The following is a 21,399-nucleotide window of genomic DNA, read 5'->3' as shown; positions in this document are numbered from 1 at the left end:
ACCGGTCTATAGTTTCCTGGGGAAGACCTAGAGCCCTTTTTGAAGATTGGCACCACATTCGCCTTGCGCCAGTCCCTTGGCACAATACCAGACACCAGAGAATCTCTAAATATCATGAACAGGGGTACAGATATTACTGAACTTACCTCTCTAAGAACTCTTGGGTGTAGTCCATCCGGCCCTGGAGATTTGCTTACATTTACTTTACTTAACTTACCTTGTACCATCTCTACATTAAGCCAGTTCAGTACATTACATGATGTGTTACCAGCACTGACCTGGCCAATGTCAGCTCCTTCTTCCATAGTGTATACAGAACTAAAGAACCCATTCAGTAGCTCCGCCTTCTCTTGATCGCCTGTGACAACCTCCCCATTATCATTATTAAGGGGTCCCACATGCTCTGTCCTTTGTTTTTTTGCATTTATATATCTAAAAAAATATTTAGGATTAGTTTTGCTTTCTTTGGCCACCTGTCTCTCATTTTGAATTTTTGCTGTTTTTATTACATTTTTACAGATTTTATTAAGCTCCTTGTACTGTTTAAATGTTATCGCTGACCCATCAGATTTGTATTTTTTGAAGGCTATTTTTTTGCTGTTTATTGCTCTTTTAACATCATGTGTCAGCCATGTAGGATTTAGTTTCAATCGTTTATATTTGTTCCCCTTTGGTATATATTTAGCTGTATAGTTATTTAGAGTTAATTTAAAGATGTCCCATTTACCTTCTGTATCAGTATTTGAGAACACCTCCCCCCAGTCTATGTCCTGTAGTGCAGCCCTCAGCCCAGGGAAATTTGCCTTTTTAAAGTTATATGTTTTTGCCTTCCCCGCCTGTCTTTGTTTTCTACATTTTAAGTCAAAAGTAACTATATTGTGGTCGCTATTACCAAGGTTTTCCCGCACAGTTACATTACCAACCAGCTCTGCGTTGTTGGAAATGATCAGATCCAACAAGGCATCACTTCTTGTTGGGTCCTCCACAAACTGGCCCATAAAATTATCCTGCAATAAATTTAGGAATTGTCGCCCCTTTGTAGTTTTAGCCAACCCCGGACCCCAATCTATATCTGGATAGTTAAAATCTCCCATTATTACCACTGTACCTGCCCGGGCGGCCCTCTCTATTTGTTTATGAAGCCGAACTATCTCTTCAGTGATATTAGGGGGTCTGTAGATTACACCAAATATTATTTTTTCAGTATTTCCCTCCTTTTGTAATTCTACCCACAATGATTCCACATCCTCAGAATCATCACACACTATGGCATCGTTCACACTGACTTTCATACCACTTCTTACATACAGACAGACTCCACCACCTTTTCTGTTCGTTCTGTCCTTGCGAAACAATGTAAACCCCTGCAGATTGACAGCCCAGTCATGCGAGGAGTCCAGCCATGTCTCAGTGACCCCAACTATATCAATATGTTCCTCCAGTATCAAGGCCTCAAGCTCCCCCATTTTATTTGCTAGGCTTCTGGCATTTGTGAACATACACTTTACATTTCCATCCTTTATGTTATTGGGGTTAATGGGATTCAAGGGTGTAAGTTTTATTTTCCTATGAAGCCTATTCCTATTAACTATTCTAACCCCTCCCTCCGCTCCACCCCCAGGTACATTTATAATTCCCACCTCTCTATCTACACTATCTTCCCCCTCTTTGCTGTAGGTTCCCTCCCCCCAAGTCCCTAGTTTAAACACTCCTCCACCCTTCTAGCCATCTTCTCCCCAAGCAAAGCTGCACCCTCCCCATTGAGGTGCAGCCCGTCCCTACGGTAGAGCCGGTAACCGACAGCGAAGTCAGCCCAGTTCTCCATGAACCCAAACCCTTCCTTCCTACACCAGCTTCTGAGCCACTTGTTTACCTCCCTGATCTCCCGCTGCCTCTCTGGTGCGGCTCGTGGTACTGGTAGTATTTCAGAAAAGACTACCTTGGAGGTCCTTGCCTTAAGCTTGCGGCCTAAGTCCCTGAAATCATTTTTAAGGACACTCCACCTACCTCTTACTTTGTCATTGGTGCCAATATGTACCATGACTGCTGGGTCCTCTCCAGCCCCGCCCAACAACCTGTCAACCCGATCCGCGATGTGCCGAACTCGTGCGCCAGGCAGACAGCACACTGTTCGGCGATCCCGGTCTTTGTGACAGATTGCCCTGTCTGTCCCCCTAATAATTGAGTCCCCCACCACTAGTACCTGTCTGGCCTGCCCTGTACTCCTCCCTCCCTCCTTACTGGAGCAGACACCTCCCTGGCGGTCAGAGGCGGTATCCTGCTGCAGTTCTGCTAGCTCTGTAATGGCATCCCCCTCATCTGCCAAGCGGGCAAACTTGTTGGGGTGTGCCAGTTCAGGACTAGCCTCCCTGACACTTTTTCCCCTACCCCTCTTTCTAACTGTAACCCAGCTAACTGCCTGACTGTCCTGCAACTCCGTCCCACTGTCCTCCCCCACCTCTATTCCCGAGAGTGCCTGCTCAGTGAGCAGGAGACTCCTCTCCATGTTGTTAATGCTTCTCATTGTTGCCAGTCGCCCCTCTAGATGCAGGATCTGGGCTTCCAAACGGACAACTAGCACACATCTCGCACAACAATATGCACCCTCAAACTGTTGTTCAAGGATTGCATACATTGAACAGGATGTACATTGGACTGCATTTTCCAACATGGAGGCCATCTAATTATGGGGATTTCACAAAAAAAAACAGACAGTCAAAATGACACTTAAAATTTTTTGTAGACCTTGTGGGTTCAAAAATGAAAACTCACAGCGATCTCAACCTCCTGCTTTCAAACTCCAGTTTTTGAAACTCCTCTTTCACGCCCCCTCTTACACAGCAACACTCAAAAAGAGCAAGCTCTCAATAAGAGTCCCAAGCTAAGATTTATACACCTGTGCCCAATCTACTCCTCCTCCCCCTAGAGGTGGAACAGAGAAAAAAAAAAAAAAAATGAAAAAGGGTGTTTAAACTCTAACAGTTATCCCACTATGTGCAAAAGAGAAAAACTTACCCAAAATAAGAATGTGGGCTATAGGCAGTCGCACCCACTCCACAGATTCACTCCGCACAACAGATAATCACAGTTTTTGAAACTCCTCTTTCACGCCCCTCTTACACAGCAACACTCAAAAAGAGCAAGCTGACATATGTGTGACATTTCTGCGACTTTAGCTTCTAGAGCATTTTTACAACATTATACATAGGTGCTGAATACATAAAAAGCGACTGTTCAGCGACAGACAAGTCGCATCGGCTGAAAGTAGGCCAGAATGTCAGTCCATGTTGGAGCAGGTTTAGATACAGTCTAAAGCATAGATCTCAAAGTCTGTGCACAGAATTTAGCAAGGGCCTCGCACCTTCTGATGCATCAGGTAGGTGCACAATAGCATAGCCTAACCCTCTGTACTTTGGTCTATATTGATGCGGGACATAGACAGCCAGCTGATGACCAATCCATTAGTGCAATGGATGGCTGGAAGCATTTGTCTTTGCCTTTGCAATACCACAGAAGCAATGCATGGTCAATGTACAGCAATGACACACCTGTGTGAACAGCCAGGAGACCCCCCCCCATGTTATGTTACATAGTTACATAGTTAGTACGGTCGAAAAAAGACATATGTCCATCACGTTCAACCAGGGAATTAAGGGGTAGGGGTGTGGCGCGATATTGGGGAAGGGATGAGATTTTATATTTCTTCATAAGCATTAATCTTATTTTGTCAATTAGGAACATTCAGCACCCACCCGCTATCAAGGCAGCTGCCTATCATGTCATGCCCTACCTGCACAGGTGTGCTGGCTACTCAAATGATCCAATTAAGGAGGCCATTTAGTCAGCAGCAGCAGAAGTCCTGTGCCTGGACGCTCCAACAGGGGCCAGACACAAGCAGAAGCAGAAGCAGCAGAAGCAGCAGCAGCACCACCTTTTGTTTTTTGGCTGCAGCAGCAGCAAGGCCCACAGGGCTGGCTAGCTGGCTAGCCAGCAAGCAGGTAGCAATGAAAGTAGGAATCTTTCTTTTTAACCCTGTAAGGGGGTGGTGCACTGTACCCGAAGATACTGCCATATCGGGTCAATGCATAGGGCGACGGAAGCAAGCTTCGAAATCGGCCCCCGTTCTCAAAAATCCATTTAATATATGGTCCCCAGATAGGGGACGTATCAGATATTAAACTGATAAGAACAGATACTACACTTGATCTTAGCCAAAAGGCCGAGAAGCGATAACCGTGAAAGGGGCGGGCCCAACAAGGTCCCCTTCATGGGCACTATCACTGCTTGCTGTCAGGGAGGCTGCCAGACAATTTTCCATGCACACTCTGGGCTGGGGGGCAGTCAACCACCAGTACACACAGCAGAACCTAAACCCATACCATTATTGCTAAGCAGCAAGACAGGGGCCCATTGCACTCCCACGGGGCCTTTTTAAATGCAATCCATAACCCGGATTTGCCAGGAACCCTTCTTACTCCTCCTACTTGCATGTGACACTGGGCTTAGGATCTGCATAGGAAACACACACACAAGCACACACCTACCTTTGTTGCCTGCAGATGCCTCCTTGGCTGTCCCCAAACGGTATCAAACCAACACCCACGGGAAGCTGTAAGCATAGAGGACATGCCTGCACCCCATTGGACTTACCTGTGTGGGTTAAATCCGGGTTATTTGACAACCTATGGCGGTGATGGTTCTGCTCAGGCAGAGCAGTGCTGATGCTCCTCATAAAGCTGTCGCTGCTGTGAAGGTTCTAGGTGACATCACAAATCCCTTTGGTTACATACACAACAAAGCTGGGTTGTTGTTGTTTACACTCTGCAAGGCCTGTGGAAGTGAGTGACATCATAGCACTGTAGTTCTGAGGGTTCAAGATGGATGCAACAATCTCCTGTTGCTTCTATGAAGGCCGTAATAGACGACATCACCAAACAGCTCCATAGTCACATACACAGCAAAGGAGAGATGTTGTTTACACCTAGTGATGTCAGTGGTATTGAGTGACATCACAGCACAGTGCTAAGGCTCCTGGGCCTGGACACAGCAACGGCTGCAATATCTCAACGGAGAATACGTTTATATCTATGTGTGTGTGTGCGCATATATATATATATATATATATATATATATATATATATATATATTTCTCCGCCGAAATCACTTTTAAACCCATTTCCACCTTTTTTTCCCTTCTCTTCCTCTTACTTTTTTTTCACGTTTTTTTACGTTTTTCTCCTTTTCGCCTCTTTTCTGGGCGTATTATTCTTCTTTTTCTTCTTTTTTTTCGTCTAATGCATACCCCATCAGTGCAGCAATGCTTATTCAATACCGCCAGCAGATGGAGACACTGGGGGATAATTTTCTAAGGATTTATACTGATTTTTCCTGTCTGAATTTGTCGCACAGAAAGTTGCAGGCCAAATATGTGTGACATTTCTGCGACTTTAGCTTCTAGAGCATTTTTACAACATTATACATAGGTGCTGAATACATAAAAAGCGACTGTTCAGCGACAGACAAGTCGCATCGGCTGAAAGTAGGCCAGAATGTCAGTCCATGTTGGAGCAGGTTTAGATACAGTCTAAAGCATAGATCTCAAAGTCTGTTCACAGAATTAAGCAAGGGCCTCGCGCCTTCTGATGCATCAGGTAGGTGCACAATAGCATAGCCTAACCCTCTGTACTTTGGTCTATATTGATGCGGGACATAGACAGCCAGCTGATGACCAATCCATTAGTGCAATGGATGGCTGGAAGCATTTGTCTTTGCCTTTGCAATACCACAGAAGCAATGCATGGTCAATGTACAGCAATGACACACCTGTGTGAACAGCCAGGAGACCCCCCCCCATGTTATGTTACATAGTTACATAGTTAGTACGGTCGAAAAAAGACATATGTCCATCACGTTCAACCAGGGAATTAAGGGGTAGGGGTGTGGCGCGATATTGGGGAAGGGATGAGATTTTATATTTCTTCATAAGCATTAATCTTATTTTGTCAATTAGGAACATTCAGCACCCACCCGCTATCAAGGCAGCTGCCTATCATGTCATGCCCTACCTGCACAGGTGTGCTGGCTACTCAAATGATCCAATTAAGGAGGCCATTTAGTCAGCAGCAGCAGAAGTCCTGTGCCTGGACGCTCCAACAGGGGCCAGACACAAGCAGAAGCAGCAGAAGCAGCAGCAGCACCACCTTTTGTTTTTTGGCTGCAGCAGCAGCAAGGCCCACAGGGCTGGCTAGCTGGCTAGCCAGCAAGCAGGTAGCAATGAAAGTAGGAATCTTTCTTTTTAACCCTGTAAGGGGGTGGTGCACTGTACCCGAAGATACTGCCATATCGGGTCAATGCATAGGGCGACGGAAGCAAGCTTCGAAATCGGCCCCCGTTCTCAAAAATCCATTTAATATATGGTCCCCAGATAGGGGACGTATCAGATATTAAACTGATAAGAACAGATACTACACTTGATCTTAGCCAAAAGGCCGAGAAGCGATAACCGTGAAAGGGGCGGGCCCAACAAGGTCCCCTTCATGGGCACTATCACTGCTTGCTGTCAGGGAGGCTGCCAGACAATTTTCCATGCACACTCTGGGCTGGGGGGCAGTCAACCACCAGTACACACAGCAGAACCTAAACCCATACCATTATTGCTAAGCAGCAAGACAGGGGCCCATTGCACTCCCACGGGGCCTTTTTAAATGCAATCCATAACCCGGATTTGCCAGGAACCCTTCTTACTCCTCCTACTTGCATGTGACACTGGGCTTAGGATCTGCATAGGAAACACACACACAAGCACACACCTACCTTTGTTGCCTGCAGATGCCTCCTTGGCTGTCCCCAAACGGTATCAAACCAACACCCACGGGAAGCTGTAAGCATAGAGGACATGCCTGCACCCCATTGGACTTACCTGTGTGGGTTAAATCCGGGTTATTTGACAACCTATGGCGGTGATGGTTCTGCTCAGGCAGAGCAGTGCTGATGCTCCTCATAAAGCTGTCGCTGCTGTGAAGGTTCTAGGTGACATCACAAATCCCTTTGGTTACATACACAACAAAGCTGGGTTGTTGTTGTTTACACTCTGCAAGGCCTGTGGAAGTGAGTGACATCATAGCACTGTAGTTCTGAGGGTTCAAGATGGATGCAACAATCTCCTGTTGCTTCTATGAAGGCCGTAATAGACGACATCACCAAACAGCTCCATAGTCACATACACAGCAAAGGAGAGATGTTGTTTACACCTAGTGATGTCAGTGGTATTGAGTGACATCACAGCACAGTGCTAAGGCTCCTGGGCCTGGACACAGCAGCGGCTGCAATATCTCAACGGAGAATACGTTTATATCTATGTGTGTGTGTGCGCATATATATATATATATATATATATATATATATATATATATATATTTCTCCGCCGAAATCACTTTTAAACCCATTTCCACCTTTTTTTCCCTTCTCTTCCTCTTACTTTTTTTTCACGTTTTTTTACGTTTTTCTCCTTTTCGCCTCTTTTCTGGGCGTATTATTCTTCTTTTTCTTCTTTTTTTTCGTCTAATGCATACCCCATCAGTGCAGCAATGCTTATTCAATACCGCCAGCAGATGGAGACACTGGGGGATAATTTTCTAAGGATTTATACTGATTTTTCCTGTCTGAATTTGTCGCACAGAAAGTTGCAGGCCAAATATGTGTGACATTTCTGCGACTTTAGCTTCTAGAGCATTTTTACAACATTATACATAGGTGCTGAATACATAAAAAGCGACTGTTCAGCGACAGACAAGTCGCATCGGCTGAAAGTAGGCCAGAATGTCAGTCCATGTTGGAGCAGGTTTAGATACAGTCTAAAGCATAGATCTCAAAGTCTGTGCACAGAATTTAGCAAGGGCCTCGCACCTTCTGATGCATCAGGTAGGTGCACAATAGCATAGCCTAACCCTCTGTACTTTGGTCTATATTGATGCGGGACATAGACAGCCAGCTGATGACCAATCCATTAGTGCAATGGATGGCTGGAAGCATTTGTCTTTGCCTTTGCAATACCACAGAAGCAATGCATGGTCAATGTACAGCAATGACACACCTGTGTGAACAGCCAGGAGACCCCCCCCCCATGTTATGTTACATAGTTACATAGTTAGTACGGTCGAAAAAAGACATATGTCCATCACGTTCAACCAGGGAATTAAGGGGTAGGGGTGTGGCGCGATATTGGGGAAGGGATGAGATTTTATATTTCTTCATAAGCATTAATCTTATTTTGTCAATTAGGAACATTCAGCACCCACCCGCTATCAAGGCAGCTGCCTATCATGTCATGCCCTACCTGCACAGGTGTGCTGGCTACTCAAATGATCCAATTAAGGAGGCCATTTAGTCAGCAGCAGCAGAAGTCCTGTGCCTGGACGCTCCAACAGGGGCCAGACACAAGCAGAAGCAGAAGCAGCAGAAGCAGCAGCAGCACCACCTTTTGTTTTTTGGCTGCAGCAGCAGCAAGGCCCACAGGGCTGGCTAGCTGGCTAGCCAGCAAGCAGGTAGCAATGAAAGTAGGAATCTTTCTTTTTAACCCTGTAAGGGGGTGGTGCACTGTACCCGAAGATACTGCCATATCGGGTCAATGCATAGGGCGACGGAAGCAAGCTTCGAAATCGGCCCCCGTTCTCAAAAATCCATTTAATATATGGTCCCCAGATAGGGGACGTATCAGATATTAAACTGATAAGAACAGATACTACACTTGATCTTAGCCAAAAGGCCGAGAAGCGATAACCGTGAAAGGGGCGGGCCCAACAAGGTCCCCTTCATGGGCACTATCACTGCTTGCTGTCAGGGAGGCTGCCAGACAATTTTCCATGCACACTCTGGGCTGGGGGGCAGTCAACCACCAGTACACACAGCAGAACCTAAACCCATACCATTATTGCTAAGCAGCAAGACAGGGGCCCATTGCACTCCCACGGGGCCTTTTTAAATGCAATCCATAACCCGGATTTGCCAGGAACCCTTCTTACTCCTCCTACTTGCATGTGACACTGGGCTTAGGATCTGCATAGGAAACACACACACAAGCACACACCTACCTTTGTTGCCTGCAGATGCCTCCTTGGCTGTCCCCAAACGGTATCAAACCAACACCCACGGGAAGCTGTAAGCATAGAGGACATGCCTGCACCCCATTGGACTTACCTGTGTGGGTTAAATCCGGGTTATTTGACAACCTATGGCGGTGATGGTTCTGCTCAGGCAGAGCAGTGCTGATGCTCCTCATAAAGCTGTCGCTGCTGTGAAGGTTCTAGGTGACATCACAAATCCCTTTGGTTACATACACAACAAAGCTGGGTTGTTGTTGTTTACACTCTGCAAGGCCTGTGGAAGTGAGTGACATCATAGCACTGTAGTTCTGAGGGTTCAAGATGGATGCAACAATCTCCTGTTGCTTCTATGAAGGCCGTAATAGACGACATCACCAAACAGCTCCATAGTCACATACACAGCAAAGGAGAGATGTTGTTTACACCTAGTGATGTCAGTGGTATTGAGTGACATCACAGCACAGTGCTAAGGCTCCTGGGCCTGGACACAGCAGCGGCTGCAATATCTCAACGGAGAATACGTTTATATCTATGTGTGTGTGTGCGCATATATATATATATATATATATATATATATATATATATATATATTTCTCCGCCGAAATCACTTTTAAACCCATTTCCACCTTTTTTTCCCTTCTCTTCCTCTTACTTTTTTTTCACGTTTTTTTACGTTTTTCTCCTTTTCGCCTCTTTTCTGGGCGTATTATTCTTCTTTTTCTTCTTTTTTTTCGTCTAATGCATACCCCATCAGTGCAGCAATGCTTATTCAATACCGCCAGCAGATGGAGACACTGGGGGATAATTTTCTAAGGATTTATACTGATTTTTCCTGTCTGAATTTGTCGCACAGAAAGTTGCAGGCCAAATATGTGTGACATTTCTGCGACTTTAGCTTCTAGAGCATTTTTACAACATTATACATAGGTGCTGAATACATAAAAAGCGACTGTTCAGCGACAGACAAGTCGCATCGGCTGAAAGTAGGCCAGAATGTCAGTCCATGTTGGAGCAGGTTTAGATACAGTCTAAAGCATAGATCTCAAAGTCTGTGCACAGAATTTAGCAAGGGCCTCGCACCTTCTGATGCATCAGGTAGGTGCACAATAGCATAGCCTAACCCTCTGTACTTTGGTCTATATTGATGCGGGACATAGACAGCCAGCTGATGACCAATCCATTAGTGCAATGGATGGCTGGAAGCATTTGTCTTTGCCTTTGCAATACCACAGAAGCAATGCATGGTCAATGTACAGCAATGACACACCTGTGTGAACAGCCAGGAGACCCCCCCCCCATGTTATGTTACATAGTTACATAGTTAGTACGGTCGAAAAAAGACATATGTCCATCACGTTCAACCAGGGAATTAAGGGGTAGGGGTGTGGCGCGATATTGGGGAAGGGATGAGATTTTATATTTCTTCATAAGCATTAATCTTATTTTGTCAATTAGGAACATTCAGCACCCACCCGCTATCAAGGCAGCTGCCTATCATGTCATGCCCTACCTGCACAGGTGTGCTGGCTACTCAAATGATCCAATTAAGGAGGCCATTTAGTCAGCAGCAGCAGAAGTCCTGTGCCTGGACGCTCCAACAGGGGCCAGACACAAGCAGAAGCAGAAGCAGCAGAAGCAGCAGCAGCACCACCTTTTGTTTTTTGGCTGCAGCAGCAGCAAGGCCCACAGGGCTGGCTAGCTGGCTAGCCAGCAAGCAGGTAGCAATGAAAGTAGGAATCTTTCTTTTTAACCCTGTAAGGGGGTGGTGCACTGTACCCGAAGATACTGCCATATCGGGTCAATGCATAGGGCGACGGAAGCAAGCTTCGAAATCGGCCCCCGTTCTCAAAAATCCATTTAATATATGGTCCCAGATAGGGGACGTATCAGATATTAAACTGATAAGAACAGATACTACACTTGATCTTAGCCAAAAGGCCGAGAAGCGATAACCGTGAAAGGGCGGGCCCAACAAGGTCCCCTTCATGGGCACTATCACTGCTTGCTGTCAGGGAGGCTGCCAGACAATTTTCCATGCACACTCTGGGCTGGGGGGCAGTCAACCACCAGTACACACAGCAGAACCTAAACCCATACCATTATTGCTAAGCAGCAAGACAGGGGCCATTGCACTCCCACGGGGCCTTTTAAATGCAATCCATAACCCGGATTTGCCAGGAACCCTTCTTACTCCTCCTACTTGCATGTGACACTGGGCTTAGGATCTGCATAGGAAACACACACACAAGCACACACCTACCTTTGTTGCCTGCAGATGCCTCCTTGGCTGTCCCCAAACGGTATCAAACCAACACCCACGGGAAGCTGTAAGCATAGAGGACATGCCTGCACCCCATTGGACTTACCTGTGTGGGTTAAATCCGGGTTATTTGACAACCTATGGCGGTGATGGTTCTGCTCAGGCAGAGCAGTGCTGATGCTCCTCATAAAGCTGTCGCTGCTGTGAAGGTTCTAGGTGACATCACAAATCCCTTTGGTTACATACACAACAAAGCTGGGTTGTTGTTGTTTACACTCTGCAAGGCCTGTGGAAGTGAGTGACATCATAGCACTGTAGTTCTGAGGGTTCAAGATGGATGCAACAATCTCCTGTTGCTTCTATGAAGGCCGTAATAGACGACATCACCAAACAGCTCCATAGTCACATACACAGCAAAGGAGAGATGTTGTTTACACCTAGTGATGTCAGTGGTATTGAGTGACATCACAGCACAGTGCTAAGGCTCCTGGGCCTGGACACAGCAGCGGCTGCAATATCTCAACGGAGAATACGTTTATATCTATGTGTGTGTGTGCGCATATATATATATATATATATATATATATATATATATATATATTTCTTCCGCCGAAATCACTTTTAAACCCATTTCCACCTTTTTTTCCCTTCTCTTCCTCTTACTTTTTTTTCACGTTTTTTTACGTTTTTCTCCTTTTCGCCTCTTTTCTGGGCGTATTATTCTTCTTTTTCTTCTTTTGTTTCGTCTAATGCATACCCCATCAGTGCAGCAATGCTTATTCAATACCGCCAGCAGATGGAGACACTGGGGGATAATTTCTAAGGATTTATACTGATTTTTCCTGTCTGAATTTGTCGCACAGAAAGTTGCAGGCCAAATATGTGTGACATTTCTGCGACTTTAGCTTCTAGAGCATTTTTACAACATTATACATAGGTGCTGAATACATAAAAAGCGACTGTTCAGCGACAGACAAGTCGCATCGGCTGAAAGTAGGCCAGAATGTCAGTCCATGTTGGAGCAGGTTTAGATACAGTCTAAAGCATAGATCTCAAAGTCTGTGCACCAGAATTTAGCAAGGGCCTCGCACCTTCTGATGCATCAGGTAGGTGCACAATAGCATAGCCTAACCCTCTGTACTTTGGTCTATATGATGCGGGACATAGACAGCCAGCTGATGACCAATCCATTAGTGCAATGGATGGCTGGAAGCATTTGTCTTTGCCTTTGCAATACCACAGAAGCAATGCATGGTCAATGTACAGCAATGACACACCTGTGTGAACAGCCAGGAGACCCCCCCCCATGTTATGTTACATAGTTACATAGTTAGTACGGTCGAAAAAAGACATATGTCCATCACGTTCAACCAGGGAATTAAGGGGTAGGGTGTGGCGCGATATTGGGGAAGGGATGAGATTTTATATTTCTTCATAAGCATTAATCTTATTTTGTCAATTAGGAACATTCAGCACCCACCCGCTATCAAGGCAGCTGCCTATCATGTCATGCCCTACCTGCACAGGTGTGCTGGCTACTCAAATGATCCAATTAAGGAGGCCATTTAGTCAGCAGCAGCAGAAGTCCTGTGCCTGGACGCTCCAACAGGGGCCAGACACAAGCAGAAGCAGAAGCAGCAGAAGCAGCAGCAGCACCACCTTTTGTTTTTTGGCTGCAGCAGCAGCAAGGCCCACAGGGCTGGCTAGCTGGCTAGCAGCAAGCAGGTAGCAATGAAAGTAGGAATCTTTCTTTTTAACCCTGTAAGGGGGTGGTGCACTGTACCCGAAGATACTGCCATATCGGGTCAATGCATAGGGCGACGGAAGCAAGCTTCGAAATCGGCCCCCGTTCTCAAAAATCCATTTAATATATGGTCCCCAGATAGGGGACGTATCAGATATTAAACTGATAAGAACAGATACTACACTTGATCTTAGCCAAAAGGCCGAGAAGCGATAACCGTGAAAGGGGCGGGCCCAACAAGGTCCCCTTCATGGGCACTATCACTGCTTGCTGTCAGGGAGGCTGCCAGACAATTTTCCATGCACACTCTGGGCTGGGGGGCAGTCAACCACCAGTACACACAGCAGAACCTAAACCCATACCATTATTGCTAAGCAGCAAGACAGGGGCCCATTGCACTCCCACGGGGCCTTTTTAAATGCAATCCATAACCCGGATTTGCCAGGAACCCTTCTTACTCCTCCTACTTGCATGTGACACTGGGCTTAGGATCTGCATAGGAAACACACACACAAGCACACACCTACCTTTGTTGCCTGCAGATGCCTCCTTGGCTGTCCCCAAACGGTATCAAACCAACACCCACGGGAAGCTGTAAGCATAGAGGACATGCCTGCACCCCATTGGACTTACCTGTGTGGGTTAAATCCGGGTTATTTGACAACCTATGGCGGTGATGGTTCTGCTCAGGCAGAGCAGTGCTGATGCTCCTCATAAAGCTGTCGCTGCTGTGAAGGTTCTAGGTGACATCACAAATCCCTTTGGTTACATACACAACAAAGCTGGGTTGTTGTTGTTTACACTCTGCAAGGCCTGTGGAAGTGAGTGACATCATAGCACTGTAGTTCTGAGGGTTCAAGATGGATGCAACAATCTCCTGTTGCTTCTATGAAGGCCGTAATAGACGACATCACCAAACAGCTCCATAGTCACATACACAGCAAAGGAGAGATGTTGTTTACACCTAGTGATGTCAGTGGTATTGAGTGACATCACAGCACAGTGCTAAGGCTCCTGGGCCTGGACACAGCAGCGGCTGCAATATCTCAACGGAGAATACGTTTATATCTATGTGTGTGTGTGCGCATATATATATATATATATATATATATATATATATATATATATATATTTCTCCGCCGAAATCACTTTTAAACCCATTTCCACCTTTTTTTCCCTTCTCTTCCTCTTACTTTTTTTTCAAGTTTTTTTACGTTTTTCTCCTTTTCGCCTCTTTTCTGGGCGTATTATTCTTCTTTTTCTTCTTTTTTTCGTCTAATGCATACCCCATCAGTGCAGCAATGCTTATTCAATACCGCCAGCAGATGGAGACACTGGGGGATAATTTTCTAAGGATTTATACTGATTTTTCCTGTCTGAATTTGTCGCACAGAAAGTTGCAGGCCAAATATGTGTGACATTTCTGCGACTTTAGCTTCTAGAGCATTTTTACAACATTATACATAGGTGCTGAATACATAAAAAGCGACTGTTCAGCGACAGACAAGTCGCATCGGCTGAAAGTAGGCCAGAATGTCAGTCCATGTTGGAGCAGGTTTAGATACAGTCTAAAGCATAGATCTCAAAGTCTGTGCACAGAATTTAGCAAGGGCCTCGCACCTTCTGATGCATCAGGTAGGTGCACAATAGCATAGCCTAACCCTCTGTACTTTGGTCTATATTGATGCGGGACATAGACAGCCAGCTGATGACCAATCCATTAGTGCAATGGATGGCTGGAAGCATTTGTCTTTGCCTTTGCAATACCACAGAAGCAATGCATGGTCAATGTACAGCAATGACACACCTGTGTGAACAGCCAGGAGACCCCCCCCATGTTATGTTACATAGTTACATAGTTAGTACGGTCGAAAAAAGACATATGTCCATCACGTTCAACCAGGGAATTAAGGGTAGGGGTGTGGCGCGATATTGGGGAAGGGATGAGATTTTATATTTCTTCATAAGCATTAATCTTATTTTGTCAATTAGGAACATTCAGCACCCACCCGCTATCAAGGCAGCTGCCTATCATGTCATGCCCTACCTGCACAGGTGTGCTGGCTACTCAAATGATCCAATTAAGGAGGCCATTTAGTCAGCAGCAGCAGAAGTCCTGTGCCTGGACGCTCCAACAGGGGCCAGACACAAGCAGAAGCAGAAGCAGCAGAAGCAGCAGCAGCACCACCTTTTGTTTTTTGGCTGCAGCAGCAGCAAGGCCCACAGGGCTGGCTAGCTGGCTAGCCAGCAAGCAGGTAGCAATGAAAGTAGGAATCTTTCTTTTTAACCCTGTAAGGGGGTGGTGCACTGTACCCGAAGATACTGCCATATCGGGTCAATGCATAGGGCGACGGAAGCAAGCTTCGAAATCGGCCCCCGTTCTCAAAAATCCATTTAATATATGGTCCCCAGATAGGGGACGTATCAGATATTAAACTGATAAGAACAGATACTACACTTGATCTTAGCCAAAAGGCCGAGAAGCGATAACCGTGAAAGGGGCGGGCCAACAAGGTCCCCTTCATGGGCACTATCACTGCTTGCTGTCAGGGAGGCTGCCAGACAATTTTCCATGCACACTCTGGGCTGGGGGGCAGTCAACCACCAGTACACACAGCAGAACCTAAACCCATACCATTATTGCTAAGCAGCAAGACAGGGGCCCATTGCACTCCCACGGGGCCTTTTTAAATGCAATCCATAACCCGGATTTGCCAGGAACCCTTCTTACTCCTCCTACTTGCATGTGACACTGGGCTTAGGATCTGCATAGGAAACACACACACAAGCACACACCTACCTTTGTTGCCTGCAGATGCCTCCTTGGCTGTCCCCAAACGGTATCAAACCAACACCCACGGGAAGCTGTAAGCATAGAGGACATGCCTGCACCCCATTGGACTTACCTGTGTGGGTTAAATCCGGGTTATTTGACAACCTATGGCGGTGATGGTTCTGCTCAGGCAGAGCAGTGCTGATGCTCCTCATAAAGCTGTCGCTGCTGTGAAGGTTCTAGGTGACATCACAAATCCCTTTGGTTACATACACAACAAAGCTGGGTTGTTGTTGTTTACACTCTGCAAGGCCTGTGGAAGTGAGTGACATCATAGCACTGTAGTTCTGAGGGTTCAAGATGGATGCAACAATCTCCTGTTGCTTCTATGAAGGCCGTAATAGACGACATCACCAAACAGCTCCATAGTCACATACACAGCAAAGGAGAGATGTTGTTTACACCTAGTGATGTCAGTGGTATTGAGTGACATCACAGCACAGTGCTAAGGCTCCTGGGCCTGGACACAGCAGCGGCTGCAATATCTCAACGGAGAATACGTTTATATCTATGTGTGTGTGTGCGCATATATATATATATATATATATATATATATATATATATATATATTTCTCCGCCGAAATCACTTTTAAACCCATTTCCACCTTTTTTTCCTTCTCTTCCTCTTACTTTTTTTCACGTTTTTTTTACGTTTTTCTCCTTTTCGCCTCTTTTCTGGCGTATTATTCTTCTTTTTCTTCTTTTTTTTCGTCTAATGCATACCCCATCAGTGCAGCAATGCTTATTCAATACCGCCAGCAGATGGAGACACTGGGGATAATTTTCTAAGGATTTATACTGATTTTTCCTGTCTGAATTGTCGCACAGAAAGTTGCAGGCCAAATATGTGTGACATTTCTGCGACTTTAGCTTCTAGAGCATTTTTACAACATTATACATAGGTGCTGAATACATAAAAAGCGACTGTTCAGCGACAGACAAGTCGCATCGGCTGAAAGTAGGCCAGAATGTCAGTCCATGTTGGAGCAGGTTTAGATACAGTCTAAAGCATAGATCTCAAAGTCTGTGCACAGAATTTAGCAAGGGCCTCGCACCTTCTGATGCATCAGGTAGGTGCACAATAGCATAGCCTAACCCTCTGTACTTTGGTCTATATTGATGCGGGACATAGACAGCCAGCTGATGACCAATCCATTAGTGCAATGGATGGCTGGAAGCATTTGTCTTTGCCTTTGCAATACCACAGAAGCAATGCATGGTCAATGTACAGCAATGACACACCTGTGTGAACAGCAGGAGACCCCCCCCCATGTTATGTTACATAGTTACATAGTTAGTACGGTCGAAAAAAGACATATGTCCATCACGTTCAACCAGGGAATTAAGGGGTAGGGGTGTGGCGCGATATTGGGGAAGGGATGAGATTTTATATTTCTTCATAAGCATTAATCTTATTTTGTCAATTAGGAACATTCAGCACCCACCCGCTATCAAGGCAGCTGCCTATCATGTCATGCCTACCTGCACAGGTGTGCTGGCTACTCAAATGATCCAATTAAGGAGGCCATTTAGTCAGCAGCAGCAGAAGTCCTGTGCCTGGACGCTCCAACAGGGGCCAGACACAAGCAGAAGCAGAAGCAGCAGAAGCAGCAGCAGCACCACCTTTTGTTTTTTGGCTGCAGCAGCAGCAAGGCCCACAGGGCTGGCTAGCTGGCTAGCCAGCAAGCAGGTAGCAATGAAAGTAGGAATCTTTCTTTTTAACCCTGTAAGGGGGTGGTGCACTGTACCCGAAGATACTGCCATATCGGGTCAATGCATAGGGCGACGGAAGCAAGCTTCGAAATCGGCCCCCGTTCTCAAAAATCCATTTAATATATGGTCCCCAGATAGGGGACGTATCAGATATTAAACTGATAAGAACAGATACTACACTTGATCTTAGCCAAAAGGCCGAGAAGCGATAACCGTGAAAGGGGCGGGCCCAACAAGGTCCCCTTCATGGGCACTATCACTGCTTGCTGTCAGGGAGGCTGCCAGACAATTTTCCATGCACACTCTGGGCTGGGGGGCAGTCAACCACCAGTACACACAGCAGAACCTAAACCCATACCATTATTGCTAAGCAGCAAGACAGGGGCCCATTGCACTCCCACGGGGCCTTTTTAAATGCAATCCATAACCCGGATTTGCCAGGAACCCTTCTTACTCCTCCTACTTGCATGTGACACTGGGCTTAGGATCTGCATAGGAAACACACACACAAGCACACACCTACCTTTGTTGCCTGCAGATGCCTCCTTGGCTGTCCCCAAACGGTATCAAACAACACCCACGGGAAGCTGTAAGCATAGAGGACATGCCTGCACCCCATTGGACTTACCTGTGTGGGTTAAATCCGGGTTATTTGACAACCTATGGCGGTGATGGTTCTGCTCAGGCAGAGCAGTGCTGATGCTCCTCATAAAGCTGTCGCTGCTGTGAAGGTTCTAGGTGACATCACAAATCCCTTTGGTTACATACACAACAAAGCTGGGTTGTTGTTGTTTACACTCTGCAAGGCCTGTGGAAGTGAGTGACATCATAGCACTGTAGTTCTGAGGGTTCAAGATGGATGCAACAATCTCCTGTTGCTTCTATGAAGGCCGTAATAGACGACATCACCAAACAGCTCCATAGTCACATACACAGCAAAGGAGAGATGTTGTTTACACCTAGTGATGTCAGTGGTATTGAGTGACATCACAGCACAGTGCTAAGGCTCCTGGGCCTGGACACAGCAGCGGCTGCAATATCTCAACGGAGAATACGTTTATATCTATGTGTGTGTGTGCGCATATATATATATATATATATATATATATATATATATATATATATTTCTCCGCCGAAATCACTTTTAAACCCATTTCCACCTTTTTTTCCCTTCTCTTCCTCTTACTTTTTTTTCACGTTTTTTACGTTTTTCTCCTTTTCGCCTCTTTTCTGGGCGTATTATTCTTCTTTTTCTTCTTTTTTTTCGTCTAATGCATACCCCATCAGTGCAGCAATGCTTATTCAATACCGCCAGCAGATGGAGACACTGGGGGATAATTTTCTAAGGATTTATACTGATTTTTCCTGTCTGAATTTGTCGCACAGAAAGTTGCAGGCCAAATATGTGTGACATTTCTGCGACTTAGCTTCTAGAGCATTTTTACAACATTATACATAGGTGCTGAATACATAAAAAGCGACTGTTCAGCGACAGACAAGTCGCATCGGCTGAAAGTAGGCCAGAATGTCAGTCCATGTTGGAGCAGGTTTAGATACAGTCTAAAGCATAGATCTCAAAGTCTGTGCACAGAATTTAGCAAGGGCCTCGCACCTTCTGATGCATCAGGTAGGTGCACAATAGCATAGCCTAACCCTCTGTACTTTGGTCTATATTGATGCGGGACATAGACAGCCAGCTGATGACCAATCCATTAGTGCAATGGATGGCTGGAAGCATTTGTCTTTGCCTTTGCAATACCACAGAAGCAATGCATGGTCAATGTACAGCAATGACACACCTGTGTGAACAGCCAGGAGACCCCCCCCCATGTTATGTTACATAGTTACATAGTTAGTACGGTCGAAAAAAGACATATGTCCATCACGTTCAACCAGGGAATTAAGGGGTAGGGGTGTGGCGCGATATTGGGGAAGGGATGAGATTTTATATTTCTTCATAAGCATTAATCTTATTTTGTCAATTAGGAACATTCAGCACCCACCCGCTATCAAGGCAGCTGCCTATCATGTCATGCCCTACCTGCACAGGTGTGCTGGCTACTCAAATGATCCAATTAAGGAGGCCATTTAGTCAGCAGCAGCAGAAGTCCTGTGCCTGGACGCTCCAACAGGGGCCAGACACAAGCAGAAGCAGAAGCAGCAGAAGCAGCAGCAGCACCACCTTTTGTTTTTGGCTGCAGCAGCAGCAAGGCCCACAGGGCTGGCTAGCTGGCTAGCCAGCAAGCAGGTAGCAATGAAAGTAGGAATCTTTCTTTTTAACCCTGTAAGGGGGTGGTGCACTGTACCCGAAGATACTGCCATATCGGGTCAATGCATAGGGCGACGGAAGCAAGCTTCGAAATCGGCCCCCGTTCTCAAAATCCATTTAATATATGGTCCCCAGATAGGGGACGTATCAGATATTAAACTGATAAGAACAGATACTACACTTGATCTTAGCCAAAAGGCCGAGAAGCGATAACCGTGAAAGGGGCGGGCCCAACAAGGTCCCCTTCATGGGCACTATCACTGCTTGCTGTCAGGGAGGCTGCCAGACAATTTTCCATGCACACTCTGGGCTGGGGGGCAGTCAACCACCAGTACACACAGCAGAACCTAAACCCATACCATTATTGCTAAGCAGCAAGACAGGGGCCCATTGCACTCCCACGGGGCCTTTTTAAATGCAATCCATAACCCGGATTTGCCAGGAACCCTTCTTACTCCTCCTACTTGGCATGTGACACTGGGCTTAGGATCTGCATAGGAAACACACACACAAGCACACACCTACCTTTGTTGCCTGCAGATGCCTCCTTGGCTGTCCCCAAACGGTATCAAACCAACACCCACGGGAAGCTGTAAGCATAGAGGACATGCCTGCACCCCATTGGACTTACCTGTGTGGGTTAAATCCGGGTTATTTGACAACCTATGGCGGTGATGGTTCTGCTCAGGCAGAGCAGTGCTGATGCTCCTCATAAAGCTGTCGCTGCTGTGAAGGTTCTAGGTGACATCACAAATCCCTTTGGTTACATACACAACAAAGCTGGGTTGTTGTTGTTTACACTCTGCAAGGCCTGTGGAAGTGAGTGACATCATAGCACTGTAGTTCTGAGGGTTCAGATGGATGCAACAATCTCCTGTTGCTTCTATGAAGGCGTAATAGACGACATCACCAAACAGCTCATAGTCACATACACAGCAAAGGAGAGATGTTGTTTACACTAGTGATGTCAGTGGTATTGAGTGACATCACAGCACAGTGCTAAGGCTCCTGGGCCTGGACACAGCAGCGGCTGCAATATCTCACGGAGAATACGTTTATATCTATGTGTGTGTGTGCGCATATATATATATATATATATATATATATATATATATATATATTTCTCCGCCGAAATCACTTTTAAACCCATTTCCACCTTTTTTTCCCTCTCTTCCTCTTACTTTTTTTTCACGTTTTTTTACGTTTTTCTCCTTTTCGCCTCTTTTCTGGCGTATTATTCTTCTTTTTCTTCTTTTTTTTCGTCTAATGCATACCCCATCAGTGCAGCAATGCTTATTCAATACCGCCAGCAGATGGAGACACTGGGGATAATTTTCTAAGGATTTATACTGATTTTTCCTGTCTGAATTTGTCGCACAGAAAGTTGCAGGCCAAATATGTGTGACATTTCTGCGACTTTAGCTTCTAGAGCATTTTTACAACATTATACATAGTGCTGAATACATAAAAAGCGACTGT

General features: G+C 45.8%; 8 non-coding genes across 8 annotated transcripts; all 8 read right to left on the bottom strand.

The window, feature by feature from the left end:
* Positions 1 to 4,040: 4,040 nt before the first annotated feature.
* On the bottom strand, positions 4,041 to 4,231 carry LOC130298529 (U2 spliceosomal RNA). Its single transcript, XR_008849869.1, has one exon. It is a non-coding gene; the product is annotated as a U2 spliceosomal RNA (small nuclear RNA).
* A 2,078-nt stretch (positions 4,232 to 6,309) lies between these two features.
* Positions 6,310 to 6,500, bottom strand: LOC130298575 (U2 spliceosomal RNA). Its single transcript, XR_008849911.1, has one exon. It is a non-coding gene; the product is annotated as a U2 spliceosomal RNA (small nuclear RNA).
* Positions 6,501 to 8,585: 2,085 nt separating this feature from the next.
* Positions 8,586 to 8,776, bottom strand: LOC130298563 (U2 spliceosomal RNA). The gene has a single exon (XR_008849901.1). It is a non-coding gene; the product is annotated as a U2 spliceosomal RNA (small nuclear RNA).
* Positions 8,777 to 10,861: 2,085 nt separating this feature from the next.
* Positions 10,862 to 11,051, bottom strand: LOC130298571 (U2 spliceosomal RNA). The gene has a single exon (XR_008849908.1). It is a non-coding gene; the product is annotated as a U2 spliceosomal RNA (small nuclear RNA).
* A 2,077-nt stretch (positions 11,052 to 13,128) lies between these two features.
* Positions 13,129 to 13,319, bottom strand: LOC130298552 (U2 spliceosomal RNA). The gene has a single exon (XR_008849890.1). It is a non-coding gene; the product is annotated as a U2 spliceosomal RNA (small nuclear RNA).
* Positions 13,320 to 15,402: 2,083 nt separating this feature from the next.
* Positions 15,403 to 15,593, bottom strand: LOC130298540 (U2 spliceosomal RNA). The gene has a single exon (XR_008849879.1). It is a non-coding gene; the product is annotated as a U2 spliceosomal RNA (small nuclear RNA).
* A 2,077-nt stretch (positions 15,594 to 17,670) lies between these two features.
* LOC130298528 (U2 spliceosomal RNA) lies at positions 17,671 to 17,861 on the bottom strand. Its single transcript, XR_008849868.1, has one exon. It is a non-coding gene; the product is annotated as a U2 spliceosomal RNA (small nuclear RNA).
* A 2,080-nt stretch (positions 17,862 to 19,941) lies between these two features.
* Positions 19,942 to 20,131, bottom strand: LOC130298570 (U2 spliceosomal RNA). The gene has a single exon (XR_008849907.1). It is a non-coding gene; the product is annotated as a U2 spliceosomal RNA (small nuclear RNA).
* Between the last annotated feature and the right edge of the window lie 1,268 nt (positions 20,132 to 21,399).

This window comes from Hyla sarda, unplaced genomic scaffold (genome assembly GCF_029499605.1).
Source record: "Hyla sarda isolate aHylSar1 unplaced genomic scaffold, aHylSar1.hap1 scaffold_1004, whole genome shotgun sequence".
NCBI classification, from domain to species: domain Eukaryota; kingdom Metazoa; phylum Chordata; class Amphibia; order Anura; family Hylidae; genus Hyla; species Hyla sarda.
This window is presented reverse-complemented; position numbering and strand designations above follow the sequence as displayed.